Below are 24,480 nucleotides of genomic sequence, written 5' to 3' on the forward strand. Positions count from 1 at the left end.
AGGTGAACTTATTTAATAAAGAAATGAATTCACAGTGCCTCAACATCTGAAGATATAAAGTTGGCAACACAGAAACCAGCACATGAATTTGTTAAAAAGCTTTGGATTTATAAAACAAAAATAAGACAACTTCAGTTTGTGGGAAGTTGCAACTATGATCAGGAACTACTTTAACTTGGTTAGCATACCCCTTGATCACAGTTGCAATTTCCCTAGAATTAAAGTTGCTGTCTACTTTTTACAGTGAACCGTTACTTGGTTCATTGTAACTGACTGCATGGTAGTAATAGATTATTTTGAAACTCTTTTTAAAATAATGTGTAACGTAGCAAATGAAAGTATGTTGAATCCCTTTGCAGCTGCTGGGTGTATATCAATATACAGACTTGTCAGGATTGTAGATTTTTTCTCTTCTGGCCACTACTGTAAAGCATTTTGTAGAGGCTGTTGTGAAATGTGCTCTCTGATAATAATTAATTATGCATCATTCTTCCCTCCTATTTTTTGCTTCAAGAATGTCCCTAATATGGCAAATTACATGTAATCTCAGACATCAATTCTGGCAAGGAAAAAAGGACTTTAGGCTACAGTCCTCGGTGAATCAGCTCCACAATACACTGTGGGACTTATTCCTAAGGACTGGACTAGGCTACAGTGTCCAGAATTATTTGAGGGAAACTGCTCTGACCTTGTTGGTGCCTGCAGGAGCCAAACTCTTATGCAGCTTATCTAGATCCATACCCTTGCCTCCATTCCCTACTTCTCACTCATGCTTGTTACTCTTCAGTTGAATCTTCATGTGGAAAGCACAAGTCTGGGTTACCCCAAAAGGGAGCTTGTATCTACTTTTGAACTTTTCCGCAGAACCCAGGGGTGATTGGACTTAGCTGAAGTGTGACCAATGAAGGCTGCCCTATATTCTGCCACCCAAGCATCACTTGGAAGATGGGAGCCCCTTTCCTGAATGTTCATGCATTAAAAAAAATGCAAGCATATTGTTATCAGACACCCACGCCCCATATTTCATGCCTAGCCTTTGCTCATAACCCCCAAGACTCAGCTACATGGGTCACGTTGAAACTCAGGAAACTGCTTGTTTTTACTCTCCCTTCCCCTGGGCTGGTAATTATTAGCACCTCCTTCCTCCTTCCTATTTCTGTCTTTCTCATTTCCCTAATCTGTCTCTGAGCCTTTTTTTTTTTTTGTTAATCCAGACCCTAGTAATTTGCATTTGAGCATTTCCCCCTAATGTGCTTAAACCACTGCATTTTGCCTGGTTCCCTAGCACCTCAGTATAAGGCAACTTCTCTGCCTAATCTAGATCTTTATGGCCCAGTTTGGGTAGCCTGTGTCAAGTGTAACAACTCAACATGTTGCAGATATCAGGTTCCTTTGGGTGAGCTGGCAGCAGCCGGAGGAAGATGGGCAAGTGCCTTGGGCTTCGGACAGCCAGGAAGCTGCACAGTCATTGCCGAGACCAGAAACGACATGACAAACAACACAAGAAGGCTCATTGAAAGCCAACACTTTTGGGGGAGCTTCCTGTGCCAAAGGAACTGTCCTGGGAAAAGTTGGTGTTGAAGCCAACCAGCCAAATTCTGCCATCAGGTAGTGTGTCCGAATTCAGCCTATCAAGAATGAAAAGAAAATAACATTCTTTGTTCCTAATGATGGTTGTCTGAACTTCATTGAGGAGAACGATGAAGTCCTGGTTGCTGGATTTGGTTGGAAAGGGCTTGGTGACATTGCCAGTGTCTGCTTCAAGGTTGATAAAGTAGCCAATGTTTCTCTGTTAGCATTGTACAAAGGCAAGCAAGAGAGACCAAGACCATAGTATCTGTTATGCTGCATTCAGCTATAATAAAACTTCCCATTTTACAATAAACAAGAAACAGGAAAAAACCTAACCCTATTGCAAACTCATATTTCTAACTTTTGTTGTTTTCACTCTGACGTCTGTGCTAGATTGCTGCCATGTGTTATATGTGGGGCTGCCTTTGAAGACCATTTGGAACATGTAGCTGATGCAGAATTCAAAGGCCATATTGTTTACGGTGCCACCCAGCCTGGCCGTAGGGCTGACCCTGCCTCCAGATGTTTTGGCCTACAACTCCCATGATCCCTAGCTAACAAGACCAGTGGTTGGGGAAGATGGGAATTGTAGTCCAAAACATCTGGAGGGCCGAAGTTTGGGGATGCCTGGTATAGCATATACCAGTGCTATTTTGATAGAAAAAAGAGATGCCGGAACTCACCACAAACACCCTCTTCGTTCTCTTAGAATGGTAATGGTGCCCACCTGAGAGGTGCTGGAACTGGGGGTGGGGGAGCCCTGGCATATATGCAGACTACTGTGAATTTATCTGACTTTCCTATCCTGCTGCCATCCTCTTTCACACACAACCCTTCCCACTAAAGTCTACGAAACCTATGTCTTTGTTCATCCCAGGTGGCTCCATTACCAAGCTTAAAACCATGGAGCCACCTGGGATTAACAAAGACATAGGATTCTTATCTCATTATGCATGATCAAGCTTTCTTTAGCACCTCAGCCCTTGCTCCCCCCCCCCGCAGGACCTATTGCAGTCTTCAGCAGTCATTAACAGCCATCAACAAGTTTACCACTCCTATCAGCCCATCACCCATTCCCACCCACCCCCACCACCCTCTGAATATACATAAGGGTCTGGCTCTTCTGTTTCAGTGTATCTGAAGAAGTGTGCATGCACACGAAAGCTCATACCAAAATAAAAACTTAGTTGGTCTTTAAGGTGAAACTGAAGGAAGTTACAGAAAGGCTGCCTTCGTGTTGTGTTTTGGTTAAAGAATCACTCACAGAGAACTTCACTTTCTCTGGGAATTTATTAAACAAGGAATAGGCTCCGGACTTAGGCTTAAGACTTTCGGAGAGCACTTTGAAAGAGCAAAGCTGCATACAAGTAGTGATTGCAGCAAAATACTGGCTCTGTCATCTCCCCCTCTGTGAATAAGTCGGCTATAGCACTGCTATCAGCATCTTGACAGCTAAGGTATGAGATCCATTAGAGCATCTGTAATTATTTATAGAGGAGGAGAAAACATATTGCATTGATTATTTTTTAAAAACAGGATTGCCCAGCAAGGGAGCACTCCCTGTTTCTAGGGAAGAGTTCTTAAAAAGTAATAATTATCTTAGTTATAATTGCCAGCAGAATGAAAGCTCTTCACTTTTTTCCCCTGAACGTTATTTCACTCTGTGAACTATATAGCACTTAACCCGCAGAAAATGCTGAATGGCATTTAAAAATTCTGGGGAAGGTCTAAGTTGTCCAATAGTTATTATATACTGCAGATTTGGGGGCACACATATTTATGCACAATTTTTTTGGTACAAGCTACATATTAAATGGACTGCAAGAAGATCAAACCATAATCACTGCAGATGGTGACAGCAGTCACGAAATTAAAAGACGCCTGCTTCTTGGGAGAAAAGCGATGACAAACCTAGACAGCATCTTAAAAAGCAGAGACATCACCTTGCCGACAAAGGTCCATATAGTTAAAGCTATGGTTTTCCCAGTAGTGATGTATGAAAGTGAGAGCTGTAACCTAAAGGTGGCCGATTGCCAAAGAATTGATGCTTTTGAATTATGGTGCTGGAGGAGACTCTTGAGGGTCCCATGGACTGCAAGAAGATCAAACCTATCCATTCTGAAGGAAATCAGCCCTGAGTGTTCACTGGAAGGACAGATCCTGAAGCTGAGGCTCCAATACTTTGGCCACCTCATGAGAAGAGAAGATTCCCTGGAAAAGACCCCGATGTTGGGAAAGATGGACGGCACAAGGAGAAGGGGACGACAGAGGACGAGACGGTTGGACAGTGTTCTCGAAGCTACCAACATGAGTTTGACCAAACTACAGGAGGCAGTGGAAGGCAGGAGTGCCTGGCGTGCTCTGGTCCATGGGGTCACGAAGAGTCGGACACAACTAAATGACTAAACAACAACATGTTACATCCTATCATTTTTGGTGACCTCACAAAATATGTTGTGGTTGAGCTCTCAGACTGAAAGCTGGAAGCTGTACATTAATCAGAGGAATGCAAAGAATCCTACACAATGTCATATACTGCTTAGGTCCTACTACTCCACAATGTCATGCTGCTTAGCTTGACTCCTTGGATCATGTGCTGCAGTTGCCAGTGCATGCAAGCTAAGTGTTGAGTGTCCTAGGCCAAAAGGGACCATGGAGCACACATTTTGGGTTAAACATGCCACGGTTTTGTAGCTCTAGCTCTTGTCAAGCCAAGAAGGGGCAGTCTGGTTGAAGCCCGCCAGGTGAGATCCTGGAGACCACATGAGCAAGAAGGGTAGGCACAGCTTTGTGGTTCGCTGACCATCTCTAGTGACTCAGTTGGAAGACGGAAGCTTCAGGCTAAGAGGCAATATTATAATTTATGGAGTATCTCATTTTTCTCTCTCTGCACTGCTTACTTATAGTCTAGATGCCACTGAATACTAGTTGCAGAGTGGCAATAGAGAAAGAGGACTACTGTGCATCCCTGATTGTAAGCTTCTTAGAAGCATCTTGGTTGGACATTGTGGGAAACAAATGGTGGACTAGATGGACCTTTGAGTCAACTCAACAGGGCTTCTCCTACAGCAGATCCACCAGTCCAGACTCTGCTCCCCTTCTCCATCCCCGGCTTTCTCGCATGCTTCAGATCAGGTAGGTGCAGCGCTGCTTACAGAGTGTCAGTGGGAGATTTTGTGTGATCTATATACCAACAGTGGTGAGCTAAATCAGGTGGTGTGGAGGAAAGCAAAATAACAATTGGCCTGAGTGGTGATGATGGATATGAGAAACCTTTTCCAGACGGCAGGCCATTTTGACAGGTGGGTGTCAATCACCTGGTGACGTTAGGTAATCCAAGGTTTTTTTTTGTTTTGCTTTCCATTTGGGGTTGTGGCTCAAGCCATACAGTGGTGCCTCGCTAGACGAATTTAATTCGTTCCACGGGTATTTTCTTATAACGAAAAATGAATCTAGCGAATCCCATAGGAATGCATTGATTTTTTTTTTTTTGCCCATAGGAACGCATTAATTGAATTTCAATACATTCCTATGGGAAACCGTGATTCGCTAGACGAATTTTTCATAAAATGAATTCGTCTAGCGAGGCAACCTCCACTAGAAAAAACCTTTCGTTAGGCGGAAATTTCGTTAAGCAGGGCATTCGTTAAGCGAGGCACCACTGTACCTGCAGAGGAAGGTATTTTGCATTGCCGGCTTCGGGAAGACATTGGAGGTTTTTAAGCAAAGGTTGGATGGCCACCTGCCATGGGTGCTTTAGTTGAGATTCCTGTATTGCAAGAGGTTGGATTAGATAGCCAGCAATGTCCCTTCCAACTCTACAATTCTATGTGCTGACAACAAGCCTGCTTTGGGCAGGGATTGGCAGTGCTACAGGATTCCCCAACAGGAACTCCCCCGCTTTTGATCCCAGCAGGTTTGCTGTCAGTACTGATCAACTGAACGATGCTGACAGCAAGCTTCACTTGCCAAGGAATTGCCAGGAGTTTGCTTTAAGGCTCCCTGTTTGCTGTCAGATTCATCCCTGCCCACCCCACCCATGACATCACATATGTGGGCATTAGGAATGGGACTGGTGAATATAGTTTGGGGGGAAACGGCTGTGTGCCTAACTGGGACCCATGCCATGCCTAACTAGGCCCATGGAATTGAGGTTCCACACCTCTGGTGTATTTATTTATCATTTTATTTATTAAATTTGTATGCCACCCTTCATCTGAAGACCCCAGGGCAGTTCAACGCATAAAAATACAAGACAGAAACACAAAATACAAAAGAAAAAGAAAAAAATAGCACCCCTTATTCCCACAAGCACATTTAAGCACATGGATGTTACTCAACCAAAGGCCTGGTTAAAGAGGAATGTTTTCACCTGGCACCTAAAGGTGTATAATGAAGGTGCCAGGCAAGTCTCCCTGGGGAGAGGGAGCAACTACAGAAAAGACACGTTCTTGTGTTGCCACCTTTTGGTCCTCTCATGGCAGGGGCACACAAAGAAGGGCCTCTGATGATGACCTCGGGGTTTAGGTAGGTTCATACGGAGAGAGGCGGTGCTTGAGGTATTGGTGTCCCAATGAGGGGCTCCCAGCCAGTAGGGTTACTGACCAAAAGAAAAATTGGCCTGCCTTTTGTGTATTTAACAGCAGCTTGATCTGCAGGAATAATCAGGTGATGCTTATCATGGCACGGAGATAGGCATTATCACCATAGCTGCCAAGTCTCCCGTTTTCCCCGGGAAACCCCCGTTTTTCCAGCTGTCCCCAGCCGAAAAAATTGATTTTTTTGTTTTTCCCCGGTTTATTCTGGCGCGGTGGCCATTTTGGAACTGGGCGGAGCATGCTCAGAAGTGACTTTTGATGCTGCTGTGCCCAGTTCCAAAATGGCCGCCGCGCTACTTCCGGTATGCTAATTTCGGTCCGGTCCCTTGTTTTTCAGAGAGGAAATTTGCAGGTATGATTATCACCTGCTAAAGTCTAGCATAGGGGTAGATATGGAACATGTGGCCCTCCAAATGTTGCTAGTCTACAACTCTCTTTGTCCCTCACCACTGGCCATGCAGCTGTTGAATTGCACAGGAAAGGAGGCAGGTTAAATAATAATAATAATTGAAAGCATCAGCGGTGGCAATCCCTTCCTGGCTGCATGCATGGAAATTAGGTTCTGAACATGAGTGGAGGAATCTAGCAAAGTTCTGCTGGACCACCAAACTTCTTGCGGTATTTCTATTTGGGACATGATGCCCCGAAGAAAGGAACTCCCCAAAAGTTGGGAGGGAGGGAGTCCTGACTCCAATGAGCTACAACTTGCAGGGGGTGGGGAACAAAAAATTATTTCAAATCTTCTGTTAGCCCTTGGAATGCGGCCTTCTAAAAAAAAAACCCCTATCCATCAGATAAGTAAAACTAGTGTGCAGACTGAGTATCAGTTTGCTTGTTTCCTTGGGCAGAGGGGCATGTGTGATGAGCTTCTGTTTTTATAGCTGTCCACCCAGTGGCTTTTAAAGCCTTGAACTTTCTGATGCTGTAGAGTAATTAATAATAAAGCAGCTCTGCAAAAGGAGTCAGCGAAAGGAGTTTTAAATAAAACATCCAGTAGCCAATTTACCCTTACTTAAAAAGCAAACACCCTCTTTCCGGGAACACGAAAGGGCAATATAATCGTATATCTATCTATATTGTTTTTCTGCCCTTGTAGGGTAGCTGGATTTCAGTGCCGGTTGATTTCTGTAAAAATGTGGTGTGCCTGGGTGGGAAAACTGTTGGTTACTCCCAACCGCGTTAAATGCTAGAAAAGAAGAAATAAAAATTAACTATAGCATCCAAGTCAAAGCTGAACATTGCTTACTTGACTTGCCAAAGGTGGTTGTTGGGTCAAACAACTCCGGAGGTATTTGCTTAATTTTGAAGTGTTCCAAGGGCTGTGCACTCATGAAAGGGCTTTCATAACCGATGCTGTTCAACGTTACTAAGTGGCCCCAGTCCAGGACAGCTGTTATAATGTGAGCCTTTCATCGCCTCCAGCTGAACAGTAAGGGATTTCCACCTCTAACCAAGTAGTGGACTCTGTGTGATATATTCAGGCCTCCTTCTAGAAGTGTTCGTTACCCGTGTTCTTTTTTCCTGGGATACAGTTTTCCAAAAGCAGGCTTTTCAAAAGTCTACCCCCCCCCACAAAGTTCACCTATGGTTTTCCCAGTAGTGATGTATGGAAGTGAGAGCTGGAACCTAAAGGTGGCTGACTGCCGAAGAATTGATGCTTTTGAATTATGGTGCTGGAGGAGACTCTTGAGAGTCCCATGGACTGCAAGAAGATCAAACCTATCCATTCTGAAGGAAATCAGCCCTGAGTGCTCACTGGAAGGACAGATCCTGAAGCTGAGGCTCCAATACTTTGGCCACCTCATGAGAAGAGAAGACTCCCTAGGAAAGACCCTGATGTTGGGAAAGATTGAGGGCACAAGGAGAAGGGGACGACAGAGGACGAGATGGTTGGACAGTGTTCTCGAAGCTACCAACATGAGTCTGACCAAACTGCAGAAGGCAGTGGAAGACAGGAGTGCCTGGCATGCTCTGGTCCATGGGGTCACGAAGAGTTGGACATGACAAAACAACAACAGGGCTTACTTGGGCCCCCCCAATATTTTGTTCAAGTTGGCACCCTTGGCTCTGTCACTCACACACACACACACACACGTCTGGTCCAAGACATTTTGGCACCTGAGGTGACCACAAAATCTCCCTCCCACCACCAGAGAAGGGGTGGGTGAAGATGTACACCAGGGAGAATCAAGTAAACTTTACCTGACAGATGAAGTGGGAATCAAAGGCTGATGGTGTGGGACGGGAGGCGCTCTGAATCATGCCAGGCGGGTGCAAAGCCCAGGAGAGCTCGGAGGACAGCCCCCGCCATTTCTTGCCTAAGAGATCAGCCAGATGTCTCATTTGCTAAGAAACTGTTGGGGGTGGGTACTGGGGGGTGGTTGCTGGACAGGTGGGCCTACGGCCAGGCTGGGTGGCGCAGGGCACCACGGCGCCAGCCCGCCAGGTGGGTGCTGTGAGCTGTGCCCACCAGGTGGGCGCCACGAGCTGTGCCCGCCTGCTGGCCGGCCAGTCTGGCGTGCAGCTGTGCCCACGGCACCCGCGCTGTGCCTGCCCGCCCGCCCGCCGCGCAGCAGCGCCTGTGGCAGCCGCACTGTGCCCGCCCGCCCACCGCGCTGCGAAACGGGACGGGGGGGCGGCGGAGGGATCCGGCGCACCACAGCGCCAGGGGCACTTAAGACGGCCCTGGGTGGCAGGTCTGGCTTCCAAGGAACACGCCACAGCCATCGCTGCCCCTGTGGCAGGCAGCGCACGAGGCATTCCCCGGAGGCCAAAATCTGCTGCCCCTGTGTATCCTGCTGCCCAAGGCGGTTGCCTCACCTTGTCTCATGCATGGGCCGGCCCTGCACACTGAACCCACCCACATGCCCTTGGTGTCCTCCCCTCCAGTGCACCTCCTGGGCTCTAGCTGTCAAAGTAAGCTGCAGCACATGGGGGTGGGTGGGGAGAGAGGGGGCACATCTTGTCCCAAATGTGCAAACCTGAATAAAATGTTGGGGGGGGGCAGGTAAGCCCAGTCCTGTGTAATCAGTCACATGACACGGCACACGCACACCATTTGAATGGCAATGCCCATCAGCTTGGGGAGGGGGTTCTCAAATATTTTATGGGGGCGGGGGCGGCAAAGGGACTTTGGCCCCTAGGAGTTGGTTCCAATGTTTAGTTCTTTGCCTCCGGCGGCAAAAGCTATTGGGCCGGCGCTGGCTCCAGGCCTGGTTAGGTTCCCCTGCTTTTTTGGGGGGTGACCCCCCCCCATGGGGGATTAGGCTAAACAAGCATTCTCTCCCCCCCCACCCCAAATGGAGCCAGCAATGCAAAACGTTTTCCCCCTTGGGCGCTAATTGGTGCAGCTGTCGCGCTTGGCCCGCTCGCCCGGGTCACAGCTCTCCCCCCACCGCAGCGCGAGGCGGGGGAGCGGCCGGCAGCTACGCCCCCCACGAGCCCGGCATGGCGCGCGTGCGCGTCCCCAAGGGTCCGGGGAGGCTGGCGCGCGGCGTTGGCACGCGCACTCTGCCCTAGAGCGGGCGCTGCGCTGCTACTGCTGCTGCTGCTACTACCTGCTAGCTGCCCGCGAGGAGGAGAAGATGTTGCAAGCCATGCCCGGCTGAGCAGCAGCTGGCCAGGTAAACTGCATCTGGGTGGCTGGGTGCGTGTGGGGTAGGGGGAGAGGGGCTGAGAGAGAAGGGGGCGCGCGGTATAAAGAGGTGTGTGCATCTAGGCGCTTGCAGGGATTCTCCCCCTCTCCGGAGAATAGCATTTGGCTGTGCGAAAGGCGAAGAAGGCGGAACCGGTCTTTGCTGCTCCGTTAACTCATGGGCAGGTTTGCGTGGGGGTAAAAAAAGTGGGCTTTAGGAGCACGCAGGAGACTTCTGCGTGCCCCACGCACCGAGGAAACGCTTTCGAAAGAGGGAAGGAGGGCTAGCCCATCTTAACCCACCCACCTGCCCTCCGTCAGATCCTTGCTGCTCCTACCTGTCAGTCCCTTCCATTCGTTTTCTCTGTCTGTCTGTCTGTCATTCATTCAGCCTTTATTGGCATGATTTCGACAATAAAATTCATAAAAGAAAGGGAGGTGGAAATCCATAAAACATGGGTAATCCTGACGGAAAGACTCGGTAGCCACCATTAAGTAGTTTTAAATTTAACTTTAAAAATCTCAACGTAAATATCCTGAAACCATTTTAGTAGTTTTGGGAATATCATCTCTTAGCAGGTATTGGATTACAGATTCTTTGCAAACAAATACTTTAAGCTTTGAAGGAGTCTGTTTGTCTTTGTCTGTATTCCTCTTTCCACATTCCTAATTCCCCCCTTTCATGTTTTCTGCCTCTATTTCTCTCCTCGATTCCCCCCCCCCCGTTGCAATTTACTTTCTTGCCTATTTCTCCTTCTGTTCCATCTATACCTGCTCTCACCTGGTTTTTCCTCTCCAAGTGATCCGGTTTCCGTAAGAGAGAAGCAAAGGCAAATTTTGGAAAACCCTCCTCTATTCCCCTCAGCGGTCTGGATGTGGTGGGGTTGCCCCCCCCTCCCCCAACTGATGTTGATTTTCCTGTAATTTTTTTATGTTTAGTGAACAAGGTGTTAGTGTGCTGCAGGCCAGCAGTCGTGTAAGGATGCCTTATTTAATAGGAACCAAAAATCATGTTTCAGGAGGTGGAATGTCCTTTGCAGAAGAAGGGTAGTCGGTGACCCAAGAATGGTCGTTTTGTAGGAAAACTCTCTTTTGGGACACACACACACCCTTTTTTAAACTTGACTGTGGTTTCAAGGGATTTCAGATACAAACCATGGGACTATGAACTGCATGATGCACGACTTTAGCCAAATGGAAGGATATGTTCAGAAGCACAGAGGAGATAGTCCTCATTTGTTGCTACTCCTTACAATACCGTTTTTAGTGAATGTTAGGTATCTGAAACTTGGTTTCTCATTCTTCATTGTAAGCTTCTGATTATTGGAAACCTAGTTAGTGGCACAGGGTACGAAGACTGCATCAGAACCAACACCCCCAGACAAGGTGAGCTGTGCAAGCTGCAAGCTTGCATGCTTTTGCAAACAAAATGCTTCCTCTGTCTCTAGTTGATGCTTGGTGCAAGAGTATGCAAGCTTTTGACATAACAGATCTCTCAGTCAGGCAACGGAAAAGGCAGATAATACCTCAGTGCAGTGCTGCCAATATATGACTGTGCTGTCTTTTGAGCTACGCAAGCAGTTCCGTAATGGGCTAGTGTGGGAAAGATTAGCAAATTGCCCTACCTTCTTTTGCTTTAGATATACACACAACACAACCTTTTTGAGTTACTCAAGTCTCAGCAGCTGCACAGAACTTTTAGGACGTGTTTGTATTACCACCTTAAAATGCAAGTTGTTTGTCTCAATTTGGATGGAAGCTGGGTTTTTTTTGGGGGGGGGGGGAATGCACGAAAATGCAGCATTTTATTAGAAACAGCAGGATAGATTGATAGTGTAGCTAATGCCATGTGTACACCACTTCTCAAATTAAGTGATGGGAGTGAACACGATGCAGAAAAAATGGGAGTGGGTATGCACCCTTAAGTCAACATTTATTTATTTATTTGTATCTAAAATACCCTGTGTGTCAGCAGAAGCTCGATCAATAATATATATTCCCTTACCTATCTTAGCCGAGCAGACCACCTTGTGAAACTGAAAAGGCTGAAAATTGTTTACAATGGTTGAAGAAGTTTTAATAGTGTTTCAGTGTGATCATTTCAGAGCTGTAAGTGGCCAAACCCAGCAATACACACACACACACACACACACACACACACACAAAAGGTAAAGGGACCCCTGACCATTAGGTACAGTAGGCTTGTGCTAACTTTGAAATACGTTTAGTAAAGAATTCATTAGGCACTGGGCAGAATTCTTCACTAGGTTGATGAAGAATTCTTTCTCACTTCAGTCGTTTCCACACTTTAGTCCAGTGAAATTGGACAACGAAAGTAGTTGGTTAACACCATATAAACTTTCAAGTTAGACACAACTCTTCGTCATACAGCTTCATATTGGGCTTATGGGCTGAGTTCTGCAGACCTGCTACGTGGGGAAGTGTCAATTGCCAGGCAATTTACAGCCCCACACCTCAACAAAAATTAATCCAGTTTAAATTACTAGCTGACCCACACTGCATCATTTGAACTCTGGAGCTAACCCAACTTCAACCATTTTGCATCAACAATAGTTTGCAAATGATTTTTGTGTGTTTGTGTGTGTTTGAATCTATCAGGCTAACAAAAACATTGCTTCCATTCTCGATGTGTTCTCTTTATTTGGGTCACATCCTGTGGTTGGGAATTCTCCACCACCCATAATCCTATTAAAAAAGAAGATGGGACAATGATACCTCCCTCTCTCAAGGGCACCAGTAGAGCGACTGTTAATTGTACAATAACGGTTCTGGTACAGATAGAGATTGTTCACAGTGAAGCTTTGACACTTTTATTAACCTTCCAAAAGAGCTTGTCCTTGGTTGGGAATCATAGGAGGATATACGGTAGTCCTGTTTGCTTCAAGAGTACCTTGCAATCCCTTCCCCCATCTACCTCTCTCCCCCTTTTCTTCCCAATGTCTCAACAAATGAAACTGATTTGTAAAAATGTTATGAGAGACATTGCACATATCTTTGTAAACCAAGAAAACCTTTAATAATAATAATCCATATTAACAGTTTAAAAAAAGAGTACCTTGCAATCACAGGTTTTTGCAAACTTGTCACTTTAATGGACATTAAAGCACCAAAAACCAGCTGCTGCATGGCAAACATTTTGGGGTGCTCCCATATGTCAGTTTTGGACAATTTGCACCCAGGGATGTTAACAGGGCAGGATCTTCTTCTGGCAACCCAGCCAGATGGGAGGGGTCTGAATAAAATAATAATAATACTGTAACAACAACAACAACAACAACAAAGTGAAGGCGGTGAAGGTCCTGTGTGAGTGCCTGGAGGCGGTTGGAGGATGGATGGCGGCTAACAGATTGAGGTTGAATCCTGACAAGACAGAAGTACTGTTTTTGGGGTACAGGGGGCGGGCGGGTGTGGGGGACTCCCTGGTCCTGAATTGGGTCACTGTGCCCCTGAAGGACCAGGTGCACAGCCTGGGAGTCATTTTGGACTCACAGATGTCCATGGAGCCACAGGTTAATTCTGCGTCCAGGGCGGCTGTCTACCAGCTCCATCTGGTGCGCAGGCTGAGACCCTACCTGCCCGCAGACTGTCTCACCAGAGTGGTACATGCTCTAGTTATCTCCCGCTTGGACTACTGCAATGCGCTCTATGTGGGGCTACTTTTGAAGGTGACCCGGAAACTGCAATTAATCCAGAATGCGGCAGTTAGACTGGTGACTGGGAGCGCCCGCCAAGACCACATAACACCGGTCCTAAGAGACCTACATTGGTTCCCAGTACGTTTCCGAGCACAATTCAAAGTGTTGGTGCTGACCTTTAAAGCCTTAAACGGCCTCAGTCCAGTATACCTGAAGGAGAGTCTCCACCCCCATTGTTCTGCCCGGACACTGAGGTCCAGCGCCGAGGGCCTTCTGGCGGTTCCCTCACTGTGAGAAGCAAAGCTACAGGGAACCAGGCAGAGGGCCTTTTCGGTAGTGGCGCCCGCCCTGTGGAACGCCCTCCCATCGGAGGTCAAGGAGATAAACAACTACCTGACATTTAGAAAACACCTAAAGGCAGTTCTGTTTAGGGAAGTTTTTAATCTGTGATATTTTATTGTATTTTGGTATTTGCTGGAAGCCGCCCAGAGTGGTGGGGGAAACCCAGCCAGATGGGAGGGGTCTAAATAAAATAATAATACAGTAATATAATTCTAAGGGCCTATTTTGTCGCAACAAATCAGACAAGAAAACGGAAGGGATAGTAAACATCCAAACACTTTCTTAGATCCAGTGTTTGTTTGTTTTTTAAATTACAACAAGCTGCTGAACAAGAAATGGAACACTTACTCAAAAAATGTGATATGGATTTTTCGGGGTTTGAATAAGGCCTGTGTGTCTCACCTTCCCAATACAAAAGACAGTTGTCTGATGTTTGGATGTGTAGTGCTTTGATATCTTTACTGCTTCAGTAGTCAGTACATCTCATTTTTTGTATTTTGTATTTCTGCAAATGCGTAACCTGAGCCCACCTGTAGTTATAGCTGCAGGTACGGTACCTTTGTTGGGGGTGGAATGTACTCAAATTGGCCCCCTTGCAAACCTCAGTACTGACCAAAGCTGTGCAGTTTACATTACTGAAAAAAATGGATTTCTGTGCTAGAACTGTAAGAAGCTTTCATACAAATTCAGTGGGGCATTTGTGTGTGTGTTAGTGTTATTTTGGTGTGTGTGTGTGTGTGTGTGTGTGTGTGTGTGTGTGTGTGTTTTAAAAGCAATTTCAGACCCCCCCCCCAAATTCAATATTGAAATAAAAAGCAACAGCACACCCCAACTTCTTAATTTTTGTTTATTATTGTTAAGTCAATAATATTTCTATGAGCATGCCAGATCCAGATTTTGATGTATTGGTATTTAATATTCGATTTGATTTGTTGCTAAAACAGCATTAATCATTGGGGGGGGCAGAATATCTATTTTAAAAAACCCTGAATATTCCAACAGATAGCTTCTTTCTTGTCCTTTGAATCCATTTATCTGACATCAGTCTGTTGTTGTTTTTCTTTTACGTCTTGTACGTCAACAAAAAAAATAAATCTGTAAAAACCAAGTTTTAAAGAATAAAAGGTTTGACCACCACCAGTATTTTTTTTCAGCTCCAGAAGTTCCGTGAAAAAAAGTTACTACAGTACATGCAAACACAATCACGATCGGCATTTAAAAAATACAGGCCAATTGCAGTTCCTTAATGGAAAACCAAACATCATTATAAAAAGCAACTGAAGTTCTATATAGCTAGTAGGTGTGCTTACGATTTTGTTGTGTTTCTTGCACCACCAGGTCCATGTGTAAAGTTTCCAGCTGTATGGCAAGTAGTTTCGTTATTGCCGCTTATACCAGATTGATTTTGCTCAATGATTTTGTTATTATTTGAAACCATGGATGGCACTTAGGAACGTAGGAAGTTGCCTTATCATAAGTTGGGCCAGCCTGTTTTGGCTGTCAGTGGCTCTCCAGGATTTCAGGCAAGGGTCTCTCGCAGCCCTAATAGGCTCCCCTTTCGGCCACATAGATAATTCCAGACTGCGGACATAGGGTAGTAATGTGTATTGATTGCTTTGCTTACTTTTAAATGGGGTTAGCTAACTCTGTTTCATTTTGGGCAGGGGGCTCCAAACCTCCTGCTCCTTCTACTGGGTGGGGGCCCTGGACTTCAGCCCCATAGTCAAGTTCTGAGTGCTGCACTGAAAAGATCCTTCAGGCTGGGCTTCCTGTTAGAATCTCATGAGGGAGCGCGGTTTGAGAGCCTTAGCAGCTGGTTCATAACGTTTATAGTTTTTGTGCCCATAAAGTAATTACGCCTTTGGCAAATTAAGCTCAGTGATCGGAAGTGGGGAACCAAGAGAAGTACTCTACAAACAGAAAGAGATCAGCCGTCCCCTTGTGTCTTCAGATACATTATTCAATTAATTTGGCTACGTGTGCAATGTAGATTAGTGCTTGCGGTGGTTTTATATTCCCTTTAAAATAGCATGGAATGGACTATTTGAGGAGTGGTGTGTGTGCAGTGTGTGTGTGTGTGTGTGTGTGTGCGCGCGCGCGCGTGCGCGTGCTTAAAAACCTTGCCCATGGATCTGAAGTGAAATTTGCAGGTTGAAAAGAAAATATGCAGCACAGAACTACAGAATTTCCGCATACATTTTTCCAGCTGTGTGTGAAAATTGAGGTAGTGTATCTCTCTCCCCCCCCACACACACAGAGAGAGAGAGAGAGAGAGAAGAGAGAATATGCATATTGCATATAGCATATTGGCAACTAGACCAGCAGTGAATTTCAAGAGACGCTGTAAAAGTTTTGATAACACTAGTGAAATTCCTCATGGGCATTTCTCTCATCTCTGCAAGATACCTGGTCACAGCACTTAACAGAGGTGTGTGAGTGAGAGAGAAAGAGGGGGGGGGAATTGACAGCACTTGCTATTCACATGGGAGAGAAGTGTGGGACAAGGCATATAGTGGAAAGAGAAAACAGATAACGCTGTGATTATGGGGAAATAATGGGCAGACCAAGGAGGTGGAGGGTATGCGGAGAGCGGCACATATCTGCACATATGCAAATATCTACCAGGGATGGAAGCAACCACACCTGAATTCAGAGATGTAGGTGCTGTTCCAGACAATGTGGAATGTTCTTTTGATACCCTGGACATAAGTGATTATGGTAAACGAGGGGTTTTTTAGTCGAGGGTCCCAGCTTGTTCTTCCTACCAAAAAGTGAAAACTACTTGGGATCATTGAGGCACATATATTTGCTTGCTTTAATCTATTGCAATAGGTATCTGCAGGTGTTTCTCTCTCTCTTTCTCTCTCTCTCTCCAAGAGCTGAACAGTTGTCCTTTCAGAAGCTGACGGTGAACGGCCTGTACTGTTTGCCTGAGACAGCTATGATAGGCGTTATAGCTGAAAACAAGATCATTATAAAGCTTGCACACTTCTATAAACAGAGCTATTACTTAGTGTTGCTAGGCTCTCAGCAAAGTCTGCAATTAAAAAAAGAGAGATGTCTTTCAGCTCCTATGTCAGCAAAGTCCTTCCTGGAATTTGTCCCCACCCTTCTTAAACTTTTTTGGTTTGGTACCCATTTTATACTCGAAACAAGCCGTTCCCTGGTCTCAGCCGTTTGCAGTACTGTACACAATCCAGGCATTGAGACAGGGCATGCCTTTTAAGTTGCTGCCTTGTGTTTGAGTACGTTTTTGAAAGTTTGCCTACCTCTTTCCCGCAAGCTGTGATTTCATATGAGTGAAGTAGCCCTTGGTGTTCCTCGTCCACACCCTTCCCTGAGTTAGAAACATCTTAACTGCTATTTCTTTGCTCAGAACCTGGAAGGAAGGCTTGAATCGTACAAAACAAACAGTCAGAATGTACAACTCTGCAACAGTGCAGAGGAGCTGGCCAGGCACTGTTTGCTGCCATAATTTAAGACTGATTGAAACGTACAAAGACTGTTGCTCAAGCAGCAATTGCAATTTCTTTTTCCACTGTCAGGAATTATGTCCATGATCTCGAGAAATGTCAATTTGCACTGGTGAGGACAAAAAAAAAGAACTTCCTTACACGGCCCACAAATGGTCATAAAGGACGCCTGTATGTTTCAGAAACTTCTTGGAAGTCTGCCGGGAGGCGTAATAACCCGAACCGGTAATATGCCCTCAAGCTGTTTGTCAAGGAATCAGAGGAGGAAATGGCCTCAAATGTTATCCAATCTGAGTGCCCGCCTAAAGGCAGTATCCTCTAAGCAACAACAACCCATTTCCCCCACAGTTGAGGGCCTTTTTATCACAAGAGTTTTAGTCCATAGCAGCTGCAGGAAGAACAAGGCTGTCCTTGTGGACAGCCTGTAATTGCATACAAACTCTGAAGATGAAATTCATCTCCTAATATTAATGTTGGTCCCCAGATTGCAAGTGACGTAAAGAACAGATTGCCACACCTGAAATAAAGGAGTGGAGAGGGGACGGGGGGTGGGGATGGACCTGATAATATGACGCCTTGAGCGGAGATAACGTTTTGCACACACACACACACACCCTCCCAAATTTCTTATTTTCATTATAATTCTGTTTAGCATAGTTGTTTTTTTATGGATCTTCTCAGTAGGTACCCAAATAAATATAAGTTGTTGTTGTTTTGCTCCACCTCATCTCGTCACTTTTTTGGGGGGGGGGGATTGCTTGCACAGCCCAAAATCCGTAATGTCTGTGAAAGGATGTGGAACATGCATCCTCTTAGGCAGGGATTGAATGGTAAGCCAGACACATGTCTAATATTTGCAGAACGCAAACTGCACTTGAAAGTACATACAGTCCCATTTTCTGGCTTGTGTTTCTGACCGCAAATCTACCCTCCCTCCAAACTGAAGTTGAGGGTCGTAAAGACGCAGGCGTGTGCCCATGCCTTGAGGTGCTGCTTGCCTTGTGCAGCTGTATTGCTGCATCACATGACGTACCACATGACGTATCTCAAAAGCATGGGGGTGGGACACCCACTAATAAGCAGCCTCCCACTGTAATAACTGCTGTGTGGCAAGGATTCTGGGCTAATTTTGGAGGAGGAAGTGCACGGTATCGCACAACACGCGGGCAGCAAGTGATAGTGTGCCACAGCAGCAAAAAGCCATCAAGTGAAGAGGCTGCCGCTTGCTCTGTGTGCCAAATGTTGTACTGTACCAATCTTGAGCAGTGAGGCCTTGGTTAAAAACGTTTTTATCTGACACATTTAACTCCCCCCCCCCTTTTTTTGCAGCCGAGCTTTTAAGCTTAAAAGCAACAACAATAAAAAAACACCCATCATTTTAATACATGTACACATTTGCTAGGTTCAGAAACAGCTCTCTTCGTTCTTCTTTATGCCACTTTTCAGCAATCTGAATCTCTGTTAAAGATAAACAGCCAAACACACGAGACAAACAAATGAATCTAAAATTGCTCACTGAATCTACCTACGCTGGGAATGTGGTTTTTCTTTTTCTTTTTACCTTTAATGTAGGCGAGAATTACAACAGGTTTCAGTGTATATTTTAATCCTTGTGCAACAATGGAGGTTAGTGTTCCTTTTAAGGCTCAAACAACACAAAGCAGAAGTAGAACCATTTGTTGAAATGGACCAACCCTATTATTATTATTATTATTATTAGTAGTAGTAGTAGTAATTTATTTCTTGTACCCCACCCATCTGACTAGTTTGCCCCACCACTCTGGGCAGATTCCTGCGAAGTACAAAGGAACACACCAAAATATCAAATGATAAAAGCTTCTTTGTATGTGATTGGGACAGACCCAGGTCTGAACAAACTGATACAAACACATGGGTTAAAATGGTTCTTTTGCCTAAAGCACCCCATAGTCCAGTTATAAAGCCTTCATGAACCCAAATGTGCATACAGTGTATATAGACTGGGCCAGGCTAGAAACATGGCCCTGGAAATATGTACTGACTTGGGGATTTTCCAAGTCGAGGTCCCTCTTTCTGGAGCTGTGTACAATTGAAGTGCGGCTTGGTTTTCAGCCTGAAATGCAAAATGCAGAAGGTAGTGTTCTATTCACCAGGCAAGGGTAGAAAGCAGGTTTGGGATTGTTGCTTTTAAAGGGTTTTTTGGGGGGTATTTGTACCAGGCTTGGCCAATGCAGTGATCTCAGGCAGCCAGGTGCAGTTTTGGAGGCCTTGTATTGTACAGTCCTAATCGTTTCTGTGCTTCAAAAGGTTTTCTGTGACCCCTGCAGCTCAGTAGGCTGGGCTCAAGACTCGCGGTCCCTGGCACTTTAAATTTATTCAAATACTTCTGTGCCACTTAATAGCCCTGAGTGGCTCTCAAAACGCCTTGCAAAAGATTCTTTGGAATAAAATGCCGTGCATATATGAAGCCAGGGCTATTCCTCTTGGTCTTTGTTCTTCCTTTGTGTAACGCCAAGTGCCTGCTTCCCTCCAAGGTTCTCTGAAGGAAAGGAGTGGGCCTAAGTGGCTGGATCTCACTTGGCCTGTGATGGAAGCCATCTTCCTTTAACAGCAGTTGGCAGGCAATGGGTCCTCTGAGGCAAGAGATTGGGGCTGAGTGGCTGGATCTTGCTCAGCCTATGATGGAAGCAGTCCTCGCTTCCAGAGTGTTTTTCGTTTCAAAGTCCTATGCCGCTCCCCCCGCCAACCTAAACATTTACACAATATTCAGGAGAACCAAAGAAGTTGCTGGTTTCTGTTCTGCCCCATGTTCACCTCACGCAGCACCTTTTCCGACCTGCTGCCATTCGGCTTCTGACAAAAACTATGTTATTTATCCTGCTGTGGTGGAATTTTACGCGATTAATCGTGTAAGTCATTTCATTATTCTACACCATTCGTTTCTGTGCAGAGGATACACAGTGCAAATGGGTTTTAAAAACAAAACAAAAACACCCATCAATTATGTATTGTTTGCAGACAGAAAACAGCAGCAGCAGCGAATCCCAAATCTATTCGCTGGACTGATTTCCATTCCATATATGGGACAAATAAGTGAACAGTTTCTGCTCCCGTTCCTGTCAAGGGTAGCTTTACAGTGTCTTTTGTGAAAACATAGTTTGAAGGCACATGAGCAAATAATGAGCTTTCTTGAGGTAATTTCACCAGCGAGGAGGCAGTGATTAGCAGAATCTTGGGACAGTTCTGAGCAGGCTAAGTGATTTGAGCATGGGTAGGCAAACTTAAGGCCTGGGGGCCGGATCCAGCCCCATCGCCTTCTAAATCTGGCCTGCGGATGGTCCGGGAATCAGCGTGTTTTTACATTCAAATGTGTGCTTTTATTTAAAATGCATCTCTGGGATATTTGTGGGGCATAGGAATTCGTGTCATCCCCCCCCCAAAAAAATATTGTCCGGCCCCCACAAGGTCTGAGGGACAGTGGACCAGCCCCCTGCTGAAAAAGTTGGCTGACCCCTGGATTTGAGTGTGTTTTCAATGTAAGCTTAAATAAGAAGATGTTTTATTTATTTATTTAGTCTTCCTGTCTTGTTAATTAGGGTTGAAGAGTTTTTGTGTGGTGTAAAACACAAACCCCATTTCAGCAGTGCTTTGGAGGGGAGTATCCCCCCAAATGAAATGGGGGGAGGAAGATCACACATCCCTTTGTTCCCTCAGTAACTTGGAGATGCTCCCCCATCTTCTGGCCCCTCCTTGTGAGGATGGCACCTCCGCAGCGCATAAATACACCCCTACCCAAAGGTAATATGGCTTTCTTCTTTGCCCCCAGTGATGCTATATATACAGCTGTATTTGATTGGCTACATTAGCAGTGTGACATCATCTGGCTCGCCAAAGGATCCCTGATTTGCTAGTATCACACAGCTAGGGAGAAGAGAAAATGGTGCCAGTGGACCACCAGAGGAGAACAGCGTCGTTGGGCGCAAGGTACATTTGAGAGCTTGTCCTCCGTCCTTTTGGGCAGATTGCCCCTCTCTTTCCACCAAACAAATTATCAAGGATGATCATTCGGTTCGGTGGCGGCAGTTTATTTGCTGTCCCTCTGGGTTTTGCATTGGGGTATTTTCTGATAAGGTTTTGTCTTTCAACGGCAACAACAAAACAATTATCCTGCCTTCCTGTAGTTCAAGCAAATAAAGCTTCAAAAAACGTTTGTGTACACATTATGCTGGGCCCCTGCTGTGGTCTTCAGCACATGGAATGTAAAAGCTGTATTTATATTGACTTATTTGATCTATTGTAATGTATGAAGGCTGCCACAACCAGATATCCTCTGTTTTTAATAGATTTTTCCACCCAGGATTTTTTTCCTCTCTCTCTATGGCAGTCCTAGAAATGAGAGGAATCTTTGACAGTTGAACCCCATTTATAGTGTGGACATGCCAAAGAACTTAACTTGCTGGGTTGATGATGATGATGATAATAATAATAATAGTAATAGTAATAATAACAATAAATTTTATTTGTATGCCGCTCTGGGCAGCTCCCTCTGGGTTAGCAGTGACACAAAGGAGTTTTGTTAAAGGATATTCCTGGGACAAGGGGCAGTGAACTCGTAGTTTTATGGTGTTTTATGGGTATATGTATGTATTACTTGTTTGTGCAGAGGCGAAAGGGAAACGATAATAGAAGTTTAACACTGTCAGACTCCCTTGTATCAGCTGTTTGTTTCCAGGGGAATTCTAAGTCACGTTTGAATCAGTATTTATTTCTGATTAGTGCATTTTATGGGGCTAATTATTCATGGTGTGAAATGGAGACTTTGTTTTCTTTTTCAAATGTTTATTGGTATATAACGGGGAGGGAGTTTGTTTGTTTGTTTGTTTGTGAGTGGGTGGAGTAAGAGGGTAGGGTGAGAGGAAAATAAAATAGCGCGTTTGGGTTGAGGCTAAAACCTAAAAGGGCCTGGACTTTTGAAGTTTTAATTTGCCTTTGGGGTGACGATTTTGTTCCAAGTCTTAGGAAATAAAGACCTCCTTTCGGTGTTCAAAACTGGACACTAGATTTCCAGCAGAATGTGTTTACAGGCTGGAAAAGGATTAGAAAGAGAGATGCAAAGATGTACACTTTTTCGGAAGTGAGAAGTCAGTGGCTGAAGGTGTTTGGCGTTTAACCCAAAATAAAGTAAACTGAATGATGGGGGAAGGGATATGCTGACAGTTTCCTCAGGCATCTTAAAGGGTTTCTGACAAAGTGAGGGAATGATGATTCAACCTATTCACTCAGGAAAACGCAAGGAATAATGGATTTTAAATTATATGGAGGCAAGAATGGAGCTGTTTTCACAAGTGCTGTCCAAACTGGGTTTTGTATGAACCGTATCTTTAATACCAGCAGAAGCCTGTCATTGACTGGAATGCATGTTCTAATTTGAAAATGGCTCTTTCCTATTTTAACACCATCCAAATACATGCACACAGATGACATAATGAGAAGTACTCGAAGCTGCTTTTAGGTGTTATATGTGAAGATGCTCTGAATATTTGTTTTCATTTATTTTCTTTCATAAAATTTATGCACTCACTATTTTAAATAATACGTGCTGAATTGCATCCAAAGCCAGGTACCTGTGTTTTCGCCCCTTCAGGTTCACAGCGGGGAAAGCTTTAACCATTAAATAGATGCAGGAGGGAACACACTTGGAAGTTGGTGTTGCAGCTTTCACTGACCTGATGTTCGGCAGATGTTTTGGACTACAACTCTTACCATATCTTATCTTTGGCCACACTGGCTGGGACTGATGGGATATTTCGTTCAGAGCATCTGGCTCTCTGCTTCTTTGAACCTTATATAAAGGAAAAGGGACCCCTGACCATTAGGTCCAGTCGTGACCGACTCTGGGGTTGCGCGCTCATCTCGCATTATTGGCCGAGGGAGCCAGCGTACAGCTTCCAGGTCATGTGGCCAGCATGACAAAGCCGCTTCTGGCAAACCAGAGCAGCACATGGAAATGCCGTTTACCTTCCCGCTGTAGCGGTTCCTATTTATCTACTTGCATTTTGACGTGCTTTCGAACTGCTAGGTTGGCAGGAGCTGGGACCAAGCAACGGGAGCTCACCCCGTCACAGAGATTCGAACCGCCGACCTTCTGAACCTTATATACCTGTAAGCAAATTTGCTTTCTTTCTAATCAGGTGCACCTCAAGTGCTCCCAATAAAATTAGAATGATTCCGGATAGAGATTTGATTTTCCGGCATGCATCTTTCACACATTAGCTTCCATACATTCCCATTCTTCCAGTCATGGATATTCATTGCTGTTCATCTGGATAGAGGCAACCACTGAAATGTCGCTTCTATCCAGTCACACACACCCAACACACAAAGTGCTAATGGGCTTTCACACCGGCAGTGATTGTGAGTGTACAGTATATTATTGAATTATTTTTACTTATTGTATTTTCTGTGTTTAGAGCAATACTGGGTTAAATATTTTTTTTAAGTACTGGCCGGCATTTTGACATTGACAATGTGTGGTGTTACAAAAAAACCACACACACCCCAAAAAACACATGTGCATGAGCAGCACAGATTCCACGAGAAACTCTCTTCTCGTGGCACCCTCAGTAATTTTAGTGGCATGGGTATGGGGAGAAGCTCAGTTATTGCAAAGCTTATTTTGCAGCTTTTTCAGAGTGAATCATATTGCAGGAACTAAATTGACCTATGGGCTCTCTCACAGCTCTGAGGAGGATGGATGGCGGCTAACAGATTGAGGTTGAATCCTGACAAGACAGAAGTACTGTTTTTGGGGGACAGGGGGCGGGCGGGTGTGGGGGACTCCCTGGTCCTGAATGGGGTCACTGTGCCCCTGAAGGACCAGGGGCGCAGCCTTGGAGTCATTTTGGACTCACAGCTGTCCATGGAGCCACAGGTTAATTCTGTGTCCAGGGCGGCTGTCTATCAGCTCCATCTGGTACGCAGGCTGAGACCCTACCTGCCCGCGGACTGTCTCGCCAGAGTGGTGCATGCTCTAGTTATCTCCCGCTTGGACTACTGCAATGCGCTCTACGTGGGGCTACCTTTGAAGGTGATCTGGAAACTGCAATTAATCCAGAATGCTGCAGCTAGATTGGTGACTGGAAGCAGCCGCCGAGACCACATAACACCGGTCCTAAGCGACCTACATTGGTTCCCAGTACGTTTCCAAGCACAATTCAAAGTGTTGG

At 45.3% G+C, this 24,480-nt stretch overlaps 1 protein-coding gene and 1 pseudogene across 1 annotated transcript in view; both read left to right on the forward strand.

Annotated features, from left to right (window-relative positions):
• Positions 1–996: 996 nt before the first annotated feature.
• On the forward strand, positions 997–1,967 carry LOC118095382 (small ribosomal subunit protein uS12-like; annotated as a pseudogene).
• Positions 1,968–9,693: 7,726 nt separating this feature from the next.
• The window catches only part of ZNF385C (zinc finger protein 385C), a 166,324-nt gene continuing 151,537 nt past the window's right edge, over positions 9,694–24,480 (forward strand). The window contains exon 1 of the mRNA XM_035134884.2: positions 9,694–9,793. The gene's annotated coding sequence lies outside the window, so the exon portion shown is untranslated. The remainder of the gene's footprint in view (positions 9,794–24,480) is intronic.

The sequence above is a fragment of the Zootoca vivipara genome, chromosome 13 (assembly GCF_963506605.1).
Source record: "Zootoca vivipara chromosome 13, rZooViv1.1, whole genome shotgun sequence".
NCBI lineage: Eukaryota > Metazoa > Chordata > Lepidosauria > Squamata > Lacertidae > Zootoca > Zootoca vivipara.